Raw genomic sequence first — 17,736 nt, 5'->3', positions numbered from 1 at the left:
GTAAAACAGTCTGTATGTTTCTGCAGAACTCAAGATGAACACTTTCTCCTAAAACATATCTGTACCGTCTTGTGCTCATCTGCCAGCTGCAGGTTGGTCTGATCTCTCTCCTCCACCTCTTGGCTCTTCTGCTCGTAGTTGACGGCGAGCTCCTCCAGCGCCTGCAGCACCTCCTTCACCTCCTCCTTGGTCAGCTGGTTCTCCGTTTGCAGCCGGCACAGCTCCTCCTGGGAGGGACGTGGGGTCAGAGTGAGTTCATGCAAAAATGATCATCCTTATGAAATCCATGTTTAAATGAAAATACTTGATATTTCTTTTGTATTTCATAGGCTGAGAGACAAACCTCCTCTGGTCCATCTTCTGCTCCTTGAGTTTGTCAGCCAGACTCTGTTGGTTGATCTCATCATCCTGTGAATTATTACAAGAAAAGGACATCAAGTAATAATAATTAAATGAATAATAATAATTGAGAAAATGAAAGTATTTGTATTTAGTTTGAATCTTTAAGCAGGTTGTCTTCTAATGTTGTGTCTTGTCTTTGACTTTAGTCTATTCTTGTCTTCCAGCTGTTTGTACAGGTTGCTGATGTCCTCCTCGTATTTGCTCCGCTCGTGGCAACAATATTATTTGACTTTTCTTTCACAAAGGTAAGAAGTATTTTCAGTTGAAAAAAACAGTTAGTTCATTTAAAATGAGTAATGTATCAGAATGTATCATTTACTTTTCACGTATTGTACAATCCTGTAAATGAGCCATAGATGCTCCTAAAGTAAAAGTCTGTGATATTCTGTGATCACAGACTGTGATATTATCAATGAACTTAATATTATGTTTGAATGTTAATGGAGCACATAAGGTAGGTGAAGAAGACTTATGAGCATATGAAAGCAACCTTTTTAACTTGTAAATGTTTCCTTTTAATTTATGTGTTTAATCTGAACTATCTCATTGAGCTGTAAAATGTACTCGTATCAAATATTTTAATCCTAATCAAAAAAAGCAGTTCAATGAAATTAATCATTTCAATTAAATCAATAAAAAGGTTTGTGGTATTTTCATTAAGAAAACCAAAGGAAAATAAACTAATTAAATTGATTAAAAGGTAAGTTTGAAAAGTAAAATGAAGGAAAAGGTCTAAAGTAAAAATGCAGCTTTAATATAAATAATTTAGCAAACAATGATGTAAGACTCTAATTAAAGTTAAAGGTTTAAAATAAATGCATTATATCGTTTATAAATCACTTTATATAGAGAGGGCGCCCTCTGGTGGTTAGTTGTTGGTTACTGCACTTAAATAATAAATGAATCAGACTGCTGTTTCTTTGAGTAAATTAAACACAGAAAGCTGGATGAAGAGATTGTTGTCTTAGTTTACCTGTTAGCTTTTTTGGTTACTTGTCAGCTGTTGTTTTATTTACCTTTTAGCTGTTGTTTTATTTACCTTTTAGCTGTTGTATTGGTTACTTGTTAGCTGTTGTTTTATTTACCTTTTAGCTGTTGTATTGGTTACTTGTTAGCTGTTGTTTTATTTACCTTTTAGCTGTTGTTTTATTTACCTTTTAGCTGTTGTCTAGTCTTTAATGTTTGTTGTTTTTATCTTTCAGCTGTAGTTTTGTTTAGTTATAGATTTAGTTTAAAGTTGTATTGTCTGTTTTCTTTGATTTGTGTGTTGGATGAAACTTACTTAACTTACTAAATATAATGTAATATAATATAATGTACTAAATATAATGTACTTAATATAATTCACTGACTAACTTTTTTTTAAAAACGACATACTAACCTAAATTCATTAATGGTCCATTGTTCATGACATAAGATTTTATTTATTATATAAAATAATATAAAATATGGATCATCAGTGAAGTCACTAGAGACACTGTTTACATGATATGTGAATAAATATGTGATAAAAGAAACTATTTATGTAGAAATGTCACTGTCTGCCTCTCCTCTCTCTGGATCTAGGTCATTGCTGAGTCCAGCCAGTGAGGCTCCAAACCTCCATGGAAATGTGAACAAAATGAGAGAAGATGCCGGTTTGAGGCGAACACACACAGACTGCACTGATGGTGAGAACTGGACGCAGATATCCATTTTAAAACCTGCAGGTTAGCGTGTGTTTTGGGTGCGAGCTGAACTGTACCTGTAGGTCTGTCTTGATGAGCGAGGCTCCTGCTTGGACCAGATAATGACAGATAGTTCTTTGACACAGGGACGCAGCTCGGTGAAGGACCGTCTCCCCCCTGGTCAACAGAAGAGAGAGAGAGAGAGACAACATCACCCGAGGAACAGACATCAACGGTGTCTGCTGCTTCTTTTGGTGTCTTGTGTTTATGATGGCACATATATCATCACATATAGACCGAACAGAGATCAGAGCACAGATACAGACACAGCATCATCATCTACACTCTGTTAACATTTAAATAAAGTGTTTAGCATTTTAAAAACCTCATGGTTTCAGTTCAATGTTAGATGTTTTCAAGCACAAATAGAATCTGTACTTACTGCAGTTTTTCTGTAACGACTAAAAACTACTTAAAAGGCAGGGTTGGTGATTTTCTCCAGATCCACTTTTTAAGATTGTGGTTGAAATTGTCTTTTGGTCCTGACAATGAAAGCAATGAGCTGAGGTCTGCTTCTGGGTGCAGACGGAGCACTGAGGGAATACTACTTTTAGAAAATGATCAACCCTGCCTTTAACCCAGACAAGACTCTCTCTTACCTGCTTTTAGTAAAGTGTCTTGAGATAACATTTGTATTGAGTTGGCGCTCTACAAAATAAAGATTGATTGAACTGACTTATTGTTTTACAAGCCTGTCATTGAAAGTTTCCCATTTATTCAAACACTAGAATACAGAAAGAAAAAAACTACATATTCCTATTTTGAATAAAACTACATACATACCTATGATGAAAAGAACCCACATACATTCATTAATGGTAAATAAAACAACTACTAAGGATTCTTTTAATGAGCTACATCTGGTTATTTGGTATACTCTTAAAGGTACAGGTAAAGGTACTGCTACAGGAAGTGACTGTTCAAACAGGAAGTGCCCTGCCTATAAAGGAAGCAGGAAGTTGAGGGTTCCTTCTTTAATCTTCAAGACTGCACACAGCAGGCAGCAACAGAAATGTAAGTTCCTTCACTTTACTTAAGTTAAGGTTTAGCATGTAGCTTAACATTAGCCTTGTTATAATTTTTTGCGTATTGCATCTGATTGATGTAACATAACATGTGGCTTAGCATTAGCATGTAGCTTAGCATTAGTAACAACTAAGCTTTCTTTTGTCCTGTATTAGTTTATTGTTTATTGTAGAACTTTGGTAATGACTAAACTAAATGTTCTTGTGTCTTGTAGTTTTCACTCCTTCTTCAATCTGGTGAATAAATGAAAAGAGGAGTTTGTCTGACTGTCAACCTACGTGCACCAAACAGGTGGAGGACTGTACACACACCTGTGGAGGATGTAGAGGACCATCTCTTTACTTCCTGCACTGGCAGCGTGATGACGTCACCTGCAGCCGGACGAGTCGAGTGACGTGAGGTCGGCTCCCTTCAGGTGGTGCGGTGGCTCCCTCCTTCAGGTCCGGCGGTTCCCTTCTGGTGCGGTGGCTCCCTTCAGGTGCGGCGGCGGCTCCCTCCTTCAGGTGCGGCGGCGGCTCCCTCCTTCAGGTGCGGCGGTGGCTCCCTCCTCCAGGTGCGGTGGCTCCCTCCTTCAGGTGCGGCGGTGGCTCCCTCCTTCAGGTGCGGCGGTGGCTCCCTCCTCCAGGTGCGGTGGCTCCCTTCGGGTGGTGCGGTGGCTCCCTTCGGGTGGTGCGGTGGCTCCCTTCGGGTGGTGCGGTGGCTCCCTTCGGGTGGTGCGGTGGCTCCCTCCTTCGGGTGGTGCGGTGGCTCCCTCCTTCGGGTGGTGCGGCGGCTCCCTTCGGGTGGTGCGGTGTGAAGGTCTGAAACTGTCACTCACCTTCTTTAAGTCTTTGTTCTTCACACACTCAACCAGCAGCTCTACAGAGAGAATGTTAAAAATGTTTGATTTGCATTTTAATTAAAAATAGAAACTGTTTTAAGTTTGTTCAAGCTGTTTCAATCGTCTTGTTTAATGTTAATGATTTTCTATTAGGAAACATGCTTATTGCTTAATGTTAACTTTCATTCATCAGTCCATTTTTATTCACTCATCTCCAAATCACAAGGAAAGTTATCTCCAGACACTGTACAATAACAAACATTTGGTACGTTTAAACTAATTGTGATGTGTTTTTTGTTTAAAACACTTTTAGGGGCAGCCTGACCAAAACAAGATGAAGAGCTGTTAACATGTATGCTACACCACGCTGCCTCACCTGTTTCAACATCTGGTGAGTATTTTTCTTGGTTATTGTTTTTATTTTAACTGTTTGAGTCACAGTCATATTCTTTTAAATTTTAATCTCAACACTCTTTGATGTAGATGTAGCGATTCTCTTGACCTAATTAAATGATTAAAAATTAGTATCAGAATGGCCTGTTTACTTTTCACATATTGTACAATCCTAGCTGTAACCTGAAATGAACTTTAAACCCTGATGTCTTTGTTTCTTGTGTCTGATATTCCAGGTGTTTCCTCGCTCTGAGAACTCTGATCTGTGCTGCAGCTGGAAGGATTTTCTTTGGATGAAAGTTTACCTGTTAACTAACTTGTAGCTTTTCTGTGCAGTTTTCTTTATAGATTTAAAGTTTTATTGTCTGTTTTCTCTTTGCCACTTTCATAATAAATAAAATGTTAAACTCTTAATTTGTCTCATGTTTGTGTTGTCAATATCTTTAATTCCTAAAGTTTTGTTGTAGTTGTTTCCTCCTTTGTCACACACAGCTGTGAACTTGTTTGAATATTTTATTATAAAATTTAATGTAATTAAAGACTACAATAAACATGTTTCCTCACACAGACATGAAAGCTGTAAACTACTATAAATAAAACACAGCTGGCAGATAACCAGAACCTGATCACAGATGTAACACATCTCTCTCCTCCACAGGTACAGAAGTCACTATGACGCAGAATGAACACAGCAGTAGTTTTATTACAATAAAATATTGAACAGACATGAACTGTGTTTTTTCTATACATCAGCACAATACAATAAGGCGTCACAGATGTCCCCATTGGGTAGGAGCTCAATGCTTTCTTGATGTTTTAGTATGTTCCAGGTTTTAGGTCGTATAGATGTTTAGACTCAGTTATTTTAATAATTTCATCCTTTTTGTAGTGGAGGAACATCAGGTGTTTAATTAAATAAGGATTATAAAAATGTAGTATTTCATTAAACACCTGATGATCCTCCAAAAAGGATGAAATGATTAAAATAACTGAGTCTAAACATCTATAAGACCTAAAACCTGGAACATAATAAAACAACATCAAGAAAGCATTGAGTCTCCTACCTGAGCAGGAAGACGGCCACCGACGGGGGATCCTCCTGGAAGACGTCAACAGAGTTCCTGTTGGAGAAGAAAAACTAATTTTAGTTCATCAAGTTAATAAAACTCAAAATGTTTGTGATTATACAACAATGTGATGATTGGAATAAACCTGAGTTTCATCATTCACTGTAAATTATCTGTGTTTAACTTCACTTTAAGGCTTTTCTATGAGACTGAAGCAAACTTAAATTCAAAGTTTAAATGTAGAATATAATATAGAAACATGAAGTATAAGGTCTTAAGAAACATCTTTACCATACATTAACTGTCACAAGAACAAAAACTCTAATTAAAGTTAAAGGTTGAAAATAAATGCATTATATCGTTTATAAATCACTTTATATAGAGAGGGCGCCCTCTGGTGGTTAGTTGTTGATTTCTGCACTTAAATAATAAATTAATCAGACTGCTGTTTCTTTGAGTAAATTAAACACAGAAAGCTGGATGAAGAGCTTTTACTTTTAAATGAAATAAATGAAGTTTATTCATATTACTTTATCAAGACGAACATTTAATCTCTGAGCTCTGTGAACAGTAATGTTTACAAATTAATTTGACCTCGGATTAACTAATTTACATATTAGTCAATAAACTTAAATTGAGGTTATTGTTTTATTTCAACTCTTCAATCTAATATTAGTTTAAATTATAAGTTTTGTTTTAAAAGTGGCTTTACTTTTACCCGGTGTTTAAACAATTAGTTTAACAGGAGAAAACAAGTTCAAAAGTTACCTTCATAATATTGATAAATGTTATCATCATCTTACTTTGACGATGTTTCCGCTTAACAAACATTTAGCATGAGCATTAGCCCACGTGTTAGCATTAGCATACAGCCTCACGTGTTTCTATTTTGTGTCTTTTCACACAAAACTTTGAATGACTCACTGAGTATCTAGACTTCATCTTTCCTTCCCCGGCTCCTTCTTCTTCCACCGCTTTGATCGACAGCCAGGCTGCCCGCGGTCCGCACCGCTTACCTGGTCGAAACAATGATATACACACCTGAGAACACCTGAACACACCTGGGCGTGATTACCGGAAGCTTCGACCGGAAGCTTCGACCGGAAGTGTCGCAGAAAGTTTCTATGGAAGAAATGAAAAAGTTATAAATAAGAGGACACATAAACAAGACTAAGTCAAAAATCAAATGTTTTATTGATAAAAAAAATATTTCTTAATGTAATTTACTTGTTTTTATGTTTTTTTAAACTTTGAACTCTTGGTAACCAAGCAACATGAGAAAGTCAAACTCGGGTCACCATGGTAACTCACTGCATTCGTTAGCAGAGGACGAAGCTAACCTGTTTTCCAGTCTTTAGAACACTGACTGAATTCTTACCCACAGATAAATTCACTGCTTAATGATGTTTACCTCCAGTTTCTATCTTCCTTTCCCTCTCGTTCTCCAAAGTGTCTAAGAAGCAGATAAATGAAGACACGGGATGAGTGAAAACTTTGTACGGAAGCTCCGAAGTTAGTTTGAGATACTAATGTGTAAAGATGGAGTTTAAAGGTGAAACTGCGCCCTCCTGTGGTCACTCTGTGAATTACTGCATTTGGATGTTTTTTTTCACCTTTCTTGTTCTAGATACAACAAATTCAAACTGCTTTCTTTGTTTTATTTCTTTATAAATAAATGTGACTTGACTTAATCACAGATAACATATTTTTTTAATTATAAAGCAACTGTTTACTGCTTATGTTAACTAAAATACATTGTCTGTTAATCACACATGCATGTTAGTCTCTCAAAGAATCTGAAGTGTAACTTCATTGATTGCATATTCTTGTGTACGTTGGAGCATTTCACTACTGAGGAAGAAAGCAGATTGTGTTCCCATGACATATTAGGCAATATATTTTTCTTATTTTCTTATTAGTGGTAGATAATTAAAGACTACAATAAACAAGTTTCCTCAAAATCAAAGAAAACAGACAATGAAAGCTGTAAACTACTATAACTAAATAAAACACAGCTGGCAGATAAGGGTTTTTGTTTTGAATCCATGTCTTTTTAAGCCTTTTCTGCCTCGTAATTATCGGGCAAAAATATAAATTCTTTGACTTCCAAGTAGAGTGAATGTAATCACTCAAATGTGTCTAGAAGGTGACTGGTTACTGCACTGACCTGTATCTAACTTAAAAGTAGTGAGGGTCTTTACCACACCTCTAAGAGCAGATAAAATGATCATCAGAGTTCATCCACTGACGAAACAAAGACACTGAAAGAGAGTACAGAAAGAAGACTTGGATGAAATGAAGAAACTTCTCAGTTGACAGTTTTGGTCTCACTCCAAGTCTGCACTCAGAAAGAAGAAAAGCAGAACAGAATTGATTTGCTTTCTTCAGAAGAAGAAAAAGAAAAGAGAGTGTTGCTTACAATCAGAGGACAGGTTATTCTGTCTTAGTCTGTCTTAGACAGACCCCTTTAAAAGACAGACTAAAGGGGTTTCACACTTGCAGAAAACTCCTGATATTTGCAGGAGGAGCTGTATGTGTGAATGCAAACGCACAAATTCTTCGTTTGGACTTCACCCAGAGTTTCTCCTGACAGAACCCTACTGTAGTATTCTTTTCAACAGTTAGTCAGAGTGAGCTGATGTGAGAACGCAGCAGAATATTATCTGGAATATTCACCTCGGGCCAATGGGAGGGGGAGTGACGTTTATATCCTGTGACTGCTGCTCGACCACAGACTGTCTGCACGCCACCTCTACCATCTCCGTGCTCTAATGAACCTGCTGCTGCATGTTTCCTGTTCTCCAGTATGTTCTTCTCCACTCTTTAGTTCAGATTGTGATTCTGTTCAACTACACGTAGCATTGATATAAAGACAAATATTCTCATTATAGCGTTGTATACCTCAGGAGACCCCTCGCCGCCCCCCCTCCTGTCTGACAGTTGTAGTCCCCAGCTGTGAGGTGGATATGTGAACAACCAGATCAGGAGAATCTCCGGAGCAGTCCTCCTGAAATGATCTAGATATTTTCAGGAGTGCAGATGTGAAAACGACTTAAATTCACACCTTTGCATGTAGAACAGTTAAATTCATGCAAATGGAGTACATGTTTAGATTTTTATACTTTCTGATTAATATTTCTTTCTCTGTATGTTAGATGTCATGCATGCAACAACACATAAAGAAAATGACACTTAAACTGATGCACTATTCAGTGTAGAGCAACAAACTGAGGCTGCCTCTACCTGAACATCAAGCTCTTCAAATCCAAGCAGATTGTTGGTCTGAGCAGAGCAAGAGGAAGAAAAAACACACAGCAAAACTTAGCTCCCATTACTGGCCAAACCCCATAAAAACATCTCCAAATTTAAGCTTTGGTTACTGGTTTGCGACACAACAATACTTGAAGCAACTGCATTTAAGATCAATGAGGACAAAATAACAGATAAATACAGACAGAGTAAAGCTGGGTTTAAATTTCTACACATCTACCGGTTCATCTCAGATGGACATATCGTGCAGTTTACTCGTCTACATTCATCTGAGGTGTTGTTTCTTTACAGGTGATGAATTAACAGAAATCTTCACCTGTAAAAAAAAAACCCTGTGCAGACTGTCAACAGCAGTATTTAAAGAGGTGCTCACAGAAGCTGGTTCAGCAGCTTATCAAAATACTCACCACAGCATCAATGTCTCTGGGGCCGACTAACTGTGACAAAGCCCTGTAGTCATCAGGAGACATGGGCAACATGTTGTCCTGCAGTCTGGACACATGTCTGAACAGAAAGCAAATCCAAATTAAATCTGCTCAATGCATTACCAATAAAATATTTTGTGTTTAAAAGGTGACGTTCTCTGCTCACACTTCAGAGACAGAAATGAGCTCTGTCTTCATGTAGCTGCTCCTCTCTGGATTGTTCTCCACATCCATGGGCTCCTGAGCTAAAAGTCAAATAAACACAGATTCAACATTAACAGCATTTAGTCCCCAATAAGCATTAAATAAATGTGCAGTTTGCAATAAGATACTTTGCTGAAATTACAGGTAATAAAAAACCTCTCATCAGCTCGTTTGTATAAAAGGTCTAATGTTTTTACAGCACCTGCAGATTGTTAGTTTAATAAACACTCTTAAAAGAAGCATTAATACTTGAAATGTAAGACAGCATCATATTTTATAAACAGATCATATGGTTTTACTGTGGAACCAGAACACTGGAGCTGGACATGTGAGACTTACTCTCTGTGTGTGCGGAGCGGGTTCTCGGGGATGTTCTCGGCAGCCATCACTTTGTAGGTACGGATGATGTCGAGCAGAGAGACGGCCGACAGCTCCTTCTTCGTGTACGGCTCCACAGAGTGAAAGAGAGAGAGAGGGAGTAGGAAACTGTTCTTCAATTTAAATATCAGAAAATGTCAGATACTGAGCGGAAAGTTTTGGGGGTAGCACAGCACGACCTATCTGGGCATATTGTATGTTTCTGGTTTAATGCTGGTGCTAAAGGGAGATATCTACTGGATCAAAGAGTCTCACATTCTTCCTTTACATAAGACATGAACAGCATCAGTCCTTCACTCACTGCAGAGGTCGTATTCCATCCAGGTAAAGGTGATGGCTCCCTCTCTGCTGCTCTCACTGAACCTGAGCAGGAAGGTCCCGGGACACTTATCACTGAGCAGAGCCTTCTCCCTCTCCTTACTGATGAAGCCCATGATGGAGCTGCACACACACACACACACACACACACACACACACACACACACACACACACACACACACACACACACACACACACACACACACACACACACACACACACACACACACACACACACACACACACACACACACGGCAGCACTCACCCGTCGTTCCAAAGGGAAAGCAGGTGTCTTTTAATCACATCCAGGATTCCTTCGATCCACAACCAGAAGGAATACACTTTCTCGTTCGCACTCTGCTTACAGACAAATACATTTAGTTCAAAGAGAAGATGTAGTTTTAACTTTATGATGCACCAAAAAGACTCCATTAGTATCTGCTAACCTGTACATGTTTCTCTTATTGCAGCTTTTGGTTAAATTACAGATTTGAATACAGATTTTATTCATTTTTAACTTGTGGTATCGAAAAGTCTCACAGATGTTGACGATCTTAAATCTCAGGCTGAATGGGGCTCACCTTGCAGAACTTGGTCCAGGGGATTTGTCCCTCTGGGTTCCTTTTTGGCTTTGGCTCCTGAAGATAAAAAAAAAAAAAAAAAAGTTAAAGGCCTGTTTGAAAGTCCTGCAGGTGTTTATCTGTTAAAGAAAACTATTTCTACCGAGCAGTTTGTCAGCCAGCATGTTGAGCTGCTCCTGGTTCAGGCCTCGCTTGGTGACGGAGGAGAACTGCCAGCTGAGGACCTCGGACAGCTGAGACCAATTGGCCTGCGGAGCGCTGAGGGAGAACTTCAGATTCTGAGGGAGAGGAGAGGAAAGAAGAAGAGATGGAAACACAAAAAGTCAAACCATTTGGTTTAAAACTTCAGTTAAAGATACTCTGTTACGAATAGAAGACCTTTATTCAAAACCTTACTTCATATAAAAAGCACAGGCATCAAAATATACTCAAAATGCAAACCGTAAAACAGCTATACACGCGTCAACATTTAGATTGTATTCATGGTCTGTTTATGAATTTAAGGTGGCAGCTGTGAAACTTGTTTAAATCATTAAGATATCACCTAATTGTATCTTTGATATTTGTGATAAGTAAACATCTGTAATCATCAATGAGAGTCCTGGTTATGTACCCTGGGCTCGGAGGTCAGCATGTTGTACCAGAGGATGGAGGCCCAGCCGCTGGGCAGCTGACAGACGTTAGAGATGACAACAAGGGACATGGCCTACAACAACAAAAACAGCAACAAACATCAGGAAATAATCATAAACAAACTCATTATCTCTATAGTTTGACTGTTACTGATCATGTCCACTAGATGGAAGCCAAACTATGCTGTTTCATTTAACATCCAATATTTCCCCACTTCCGTTCGGGGTCGATGGAGACAGTGTACGAACCATTTGTAGATAAATTAAATTAAATACCTTCGATTGTCGACAGAACAGCTAATGCTTCATTTTTCAATACATATATGAGCTAACTACGCTCTCAATACTACCCCCTCCCCACCAGATCGTGGGTTGGCGGCACACACACACACACACACACACACACACACACACACACACACACACACACACATACACACACACACACCCTCCCCTCCCCACCGGATTGCTGATGGACGGTCTACCACCCCCTTGCTCTCTATCCCTCTTCCTGCATCTTATCCCATCTCTCCCCCTATCTCTTTCCAAGCCCGGCGAAGTCTAGACCTGTGAAGACTGTTTCATCATGAGCCGGGGATCCAGCCGAAGATTTCTGTCTTTTAATAAGACAGTTTTTTTTTTAAAACACAAATGTAGTTCCACATTTTGTCCATTGGGGGCAGTATAGACACAACAAGCAGTGTAAAGATGGAGAATCTGGCAGATTTACACTTAGTAAAAACACATTTAAAATAAAAGCTTCAAACACTTTATATTATAATCAAAATATTTTAGATTTTCTTTCTTTTACTATCGACACACACACACACACACACACACACACACACACACACACACACACACACACGTATCTATAGCAGGATTTTGTCCAGTACCAGAAGCTCACTGCAGGGGATTTATGTATGAAAGTCTGTAGTCTAATCTAAAGTATGTCACATTGATAGATGAAGCAGACACACTCGCCGATCGTCTAAAAACGATCCTTTGTCTTTTTATGATGACCTGCCGGGGCCAAGTTTACCCACAACTTTATACTGGTTATTTGTCAAAGGATATGCGGACAGGAGCCACTTACTGCAGGTACATTTCCATCTCTACTGAACTCTATTCACTTTAACTTGTTGTAAACTCTGAAGTGGTCCATTATTTCAGTTTGTACGCTGAAAAAACAACACCCAAATGAAACTTCACTGTCAGCAAGAACGAAAGCAGCCTTTGTTTTCTCTGACTAGTTTGTGGGCTTTTTCACAGAGAATGATTTCAGTTGAATTATTAAAAAGTAATTGATTTTATTAACTGCTCAGACTGACTCTCTGATCTCCGCTCAGTGTAATTATCACATAAAGTTACATTTAGTTTAATATTTGGTAGTAGTAAAACTAGAAATAGTATAGATTTTAATGTAGTGAAATATTGATTCAATTAGTTTAAGGTTTAAAAAAGTCTAAATAATTTTTCCTGATATGTTTTATATCAGGAGACTTGGCAGGTAGAATAACTGTGTTTTTAAAAGTGTAAAAGTATTTCTCTTCCCTGCACATGTTTCTGGTAAATTCATTCATTTACACATTGTAGAGATGTTCTTACTTCTACTTAAGTTTACACTTTTCATTCTACACACTGACTTGGTTTTTCTAGGATGTACAGAAGAGATTGTACGGGCCCATCTGGCGCTCCAGGTTCGGTCCGTTTGACATCGTTAATGTGGCGACTCCAGAGCTCATAGCTCAGGTAATCCGACAGGAGGGTCGGCATCCAGTTAACATTTACTTATGTGCTTTGAATATTTTACTCACTGATATTCATTCAACCTTTATTTATACTTGAAAGATCATTGAGGGGCAACCCTCATTTACAATGACATCGAGTAACTACAGAAATCATTTAAAACAGACATTAAATCAAAAATAAAAACAGGGGACAGATAATACAAGACTGCTAAAATCAGTCTACAAAAGGCTAAAATGTACTAAGATAATTAAGAGTACAAAACTGCAATAAAAAAACACACTTATGTAAAACAGTTACAAACAGAGGTTGGGAGGCTTAAAATCAGGTTTCTAAAATGCCCAAAAGGTAAGAGTTCATTTCCCTCAAGAAGATGCTGTATGTTGTTGTTTTCCCAGTTCAGATCTGACTCGAGGAACATTCAACAGTAAACGTCTTGAGGAACGTGTCTGGTAACGCCCAGTCGAGAGATGGATAAGTTCTGTCAAAATGTGACCATTACATGACAGGGGGTATTATAAATGTTCTAACCTGCAGGTTCCTCTTAATCTTGCGGATGTTGTGTTGTAGCAGGAAGTTGTTTTCCAGGGCGAAGCGGCTATGTTGGACGTCGAGCTGAGCCAGGAGGTCGTGGAACTGAACTGTGGCTAAGGAATCCTGCATCGCCACTGTGTCCCTGAAGAGGCACGGAGCACAAGACAAATGAGGCTCTGATCTCTATTCTTGTAAAGTAAAAACTTTTGTTCTACTTTACAAAAAACCCCTCTCACCAGTCGATGCTCTCCATCTACTTGCTCAGGTATTGCCTGATGTCCATGGGGAACGAGTCATCGTAAAGCTGGTCCACCTGCTCCAGGTACTTGCAGTACAGCATCTGAAGCTGGTTCCACTGCGCCATCTTCTGGTGAACAAAAGCAGATTCATTCAGTGTTAAGAGCTCAGACTTAAAGGTTCGTTTAGGTACATTCCTTTTTTAAAAAGGTTGAATAAAAAGTAAAACTCAGAGGAAAAATAATAATCTGTGTGAACTCTAAAATAAAGAAACTATTTAAAGTTTACACAATGTCTGAAATTATGATTATGTAGTAATGTTATTGTTGCTATTCAAGATATTTCTCAACATGATAAATATTAGAGAGCTGATGTTGCATTAAGTTTTAGCTTATCACTTTGTGATCTTAAAATAATGAAATAATGCAACAATTTGATAATCATATCTGTTTCCCGTCCTTCAGGTTGAAAATGAAAGGAAAGGAGTCAGGTTGAATGAACTCTTGAGGTTAAAGACATCTTATTAGAACGAGCAACTCAACTCAGTGAAAGGCTGGATTCATTTTTCTCTAAGTTCAACAACCCAGCTGCTTGACTGCAACGCAAGAGACCGGAGATCACAAGTGTTGACTGAATAATTATTCTGGGAGCAGTCCCTCCTCCTTCTTGACTCTGTGCTGCTCAGAGAAAACTAAAGTGGAGGTTTTATCCCGGAGGATGTGGTAAAATCACATAAAAACAAATGTAAAAACAAATAAGGGGGAAGATGCATTCACTCTCACCAGAAGATTCTTGTATTTTAGATTTTAAAAATGTGAAATTAATGTTGTTCTCTACAAAAATGGAAAAAATGATGACTTAAAAAAAAACCATAATGCAACAGACAGATGTTAATTGACCCTGGATTTGAGAACCTGCAGAGAATAATATGTCTTAACTTCAACTAGTGCATAAAACTGGTTGTTCATTTGTCTTTGTGTGTACCTAAGTATGGCTGGTGCACGGTCATGTGTGTGTGTGCTCTGATAGGAACCGGTATAGGTGTGTGTGTGTGTGTGTGTGCTCTGATAGGAACAGGTATAGGTGTGTGTGTGTGTGTGTGTGTGTGTGGTTCAGGGTCCTTTTATAAATGTATTTTGGATTTTATTTATGATTCTGAATCTATTTGTTCTTTTTTTATTATGCATTGTGTTTTTTTGTATCTTCTGTAAAACACATTGAGTTTACAGTTGTATATGTGCTATACAAATTAAACTGAATTAAATTAAAACATGCTTCTTCTGCAAAACATGACAATTTAGGAAATATATGAACTAACAAAACTTACTTTATTTATGATTATTATTCCTTATTTATAAGATTGCAAAGTTGAATACAGAAGGGGTCATGGTAAGTTTCCTCACTGCCCCTAGCAACAGTCACTGCAGCACAAATCTCACCTGAACTTACCTGAGCAATCTAATTTAAGTAAACAAAATATCATCTAGAAATCTTTTTTAAACAGAATTCCTCTATATCACTATAATAACTAACACTATAGAAGAAAAGACACCGAACTATCATAATTTGTATTGGTGAGTGCAGTCTACATGTGATTCACCTGCTGTAATAATTAGGACATTAGATACAGGTGTGCAGGTAATAACTCATTTTTGGACTTCCAATGGGTGGTAAGGGATAAACCACTATGAAAAACTTACATTTTGCTTTAAATAATTACGAGTCGAGATAGCTAACAAACCGACTTTAAATAGGTATCTTTAACTCCTTTATCGTTTGAAATTATCAACTTTTAGCACCAAGTTTAACTCGTCATTTTTAGTCAGTGACAGTGCATCCTATTACGACCACGAACAGCAGATTTAGTCAGAATATTGTCATAGCGGGAGATAATATGTGAATAAACCTACCTTTAGGTCAGAGGAAACGTGAAAATATCTGACAGAAAAAGTATTTTTAGTTCCTAAAAAGGAAATTGTACAGCTTCTTTACCAAGCAGCTCCTCAGCCTTCTTTCGGTGTTGTGTACTGTACTTTAAAGTACAGCTGTGCAGAAACAGCGTAAGCCAATCATCGCTTAGGATCAACAACATGAGCCCGCCCTTTAATTTTCAACAGCCAATGAGAAGGACGGACGGTGGCTATTCTGTCAGTTAGCAAGCTCACCCTGATACCATTAACAAAACGTGTGTTTTTTCATGAAAATACTCAGTATATGTGCAAGATAAAGGAATAAACACTTGTTCTTATGTGCTTAATCGACTCAAAGGAAACTGTCGCTTGTGGACGTCCTGTTCCAACAGCAGAACAAAAAGCGTTTGGGTCAGGACTCCTGTGAAGCACATCAACACTCAGGACATCTGCACTCAGCTTCCAATCAACATCAAGCCTCCCTCTGTGATCACAGTTCCTGCCCTCATATCATGATCAGCTGATCACGAAAAGAAAAACTGTCCTTGCAGTTTATGCACGATTTTACCAGCCAGTCAGTGATGGTCGTAAACAAAGAAGGTTCAGATGTTATCCATACCTGCCTCTCCATGGAAGCAGGTATGAGTTGAAGTTTGGATCAGAGCATCCATGCAAACCTACGCAGCAAAGAGTTTTTACTACCAACATCATTTTCATAACAATTGAACTTAAAAGTAGAGAAAGTCCTTTAGCTGCAGTTCTTAAAATGTCGAGTGGATGCAGCCTCATTCTGACTAATGCAGGAAAATCATTCTGTCCACTGAGATAAAGATTCTCTGTGGCAGCTTTGGAAAAGCTAACCAGAGGAGTCGATGGTGACTTATCAGGTTAGACTCGTGCTTTACAATTAGGCTAGACTAAAACACCAGGCTGGTTTTGATTCATCGCCAGCCCCTTTGCTGAACAACATTCCTTCTTTTTCTCTTTTTCTCCCGACTTTCCGTCACTACAGTTCTATCTGGAAGAAAAGACAACATTTCCCAAACATACAAGATTCAAGTAAAGGACACAGAAAAAGTAATAAACTTTCTCAACTGCACAAAAAGTTTTGATTCAAGATCATCAGCCCTTTGTCCTCAACCCACTTTATTACAACTTAACTTGTCAAACCATGCTTTGAAATGATCCCAGTTGATGTCATTTTGCAGTCATGTGAACACGATCCGGATAATTGAATGGAACCGGACAACTCTCGTGTCAAGTTGTTTGTTATACTTCCAATGCGTTGTGCATTGAAGCTATAAAACACCAAGCTTTGAAAATCTTTTACAATACTGCACTTGCATTCAAACATGAAGTCTCTCAGCCCAACACAGGCTCAGCCTTTCACTTTCAGTAATACTTCAATTCCACCCATTAACTCAGAGCATGCTCAGACAACTTACTCTCTTAAATTATTATGCTGCAAGGAAAGGCAGAGCAGCAACCACAGGGTTAGTTTCTAGTTGACAATCTGACTTTGCATGCTTAATGCTCCTGAAGGTGTTTTCTATCACTCAAATCACTGTGATGCATATCAGCACAGATCACAGAGAGGAGTTTGAAAACAAGCTTTGGGACGAGGGAAGGACAATCTGACAGCTCAGAGTCCTTAGGTTCATGTTTTAAAAAAATAAAGGCACACATGGAAGACGCAGGGATTGTTCTGGTCAAGGTTCAAGTTTTCAATCTATCTGTGCACTTTAGAATATGTGCTCCTATAATGTTTCTTATGTTTTATCTTTGTTTAGTGATGAATGACTTTCGTTGTATATTATCTCTTTACTAACACATGTGCTTGCGTTCATAGATGTCATCGAGTGCGTCAGATTTGGACAGCATCAGCACAAGTTAACAGTGTGACACATGAGGAAAAAACAACTTCATGAAGGACAAGTGACAGTTGCCTCAAAGCTGTGAACTTCCTTGGTTTTCTGTAATAATTCCACCATGTTCACTGCACTTTGTGGACATGAAGTATGGTTTGTAATGTCTCAGGATGCACATAAATATAATGCTCCA

At 38.3% G+C, this 17,736-nt stretch overlaps 2 long non-coding RNA genes and 1 pseudogene across 4 annotated transcripts; 2 read left to right on the top strand and 1 right to left on the bottom strand.

The window, feature by feature from the left end:
- The first annotated feature begins 116 nt into the window (after positions 1-116).
- Positions 117-4,659, top strand: LOC132959445 (uncharacterized). Of its 3 annotated transcripts, none has more exons than XR_009667003.1 (6): positions 117-249; positions 549-647; positions 2,136-3,143; positions 3,370-3,550; positions 4,289-4,366; positions 4,605-4,659. It is a non-coding gene; the product is annotated as an uncharacterized LOC132959445 (long non-coding RNA). The 3 variants fall into 3 exon arrangements; XR_009667002.1 differs by having other exon boundaries at positions 3,370-3,555; XR_009667004.1 differs by having other exon boundaries at positions 117-438; positions 567-647; positions 3,370-3,555.
- A 3,878-nt stretch (positions 4,660-8,537) lies between these two features.
- Positions 8,538-15,792, bottom strand: LOC132959877 (signal transducer and activator of transcription 1-alpha/beta-like; annotated as a pseudogene).
- LOC132959449 (uncharacterized) lies at positions 12,263-13,071 on the top strand. Its single transcript, XR_009667012.1, has 2 exons — positions 12,263-12,346; positions 12,905-13,071. It is a non-coding gene; the product is annotated as an uncharacterized LOC132959449 (long non-coding RNA).
- Positions 15,793-17,736: the final 1,944 nt, after the last annotated feature.

The sequence above is a fragment of the Labrus mixtus genome, chromosome 24 (assembly GCF_963584025.1).
Source record: "Labrus mixtus chromosome 24, fLabMix1.1, whole genome shotgun sequence".
Classification (NCBI taxonomy): Eukaryota; Metazoa; Chordata; class Actinopteri; order Labriformes; family Labridae; genus Labrus; species Labrus mixtus.
Note: the sequence above shows the minus strand (reverse complement) of the source record. Positions and strands in the feature narration are given on the sequence as shown.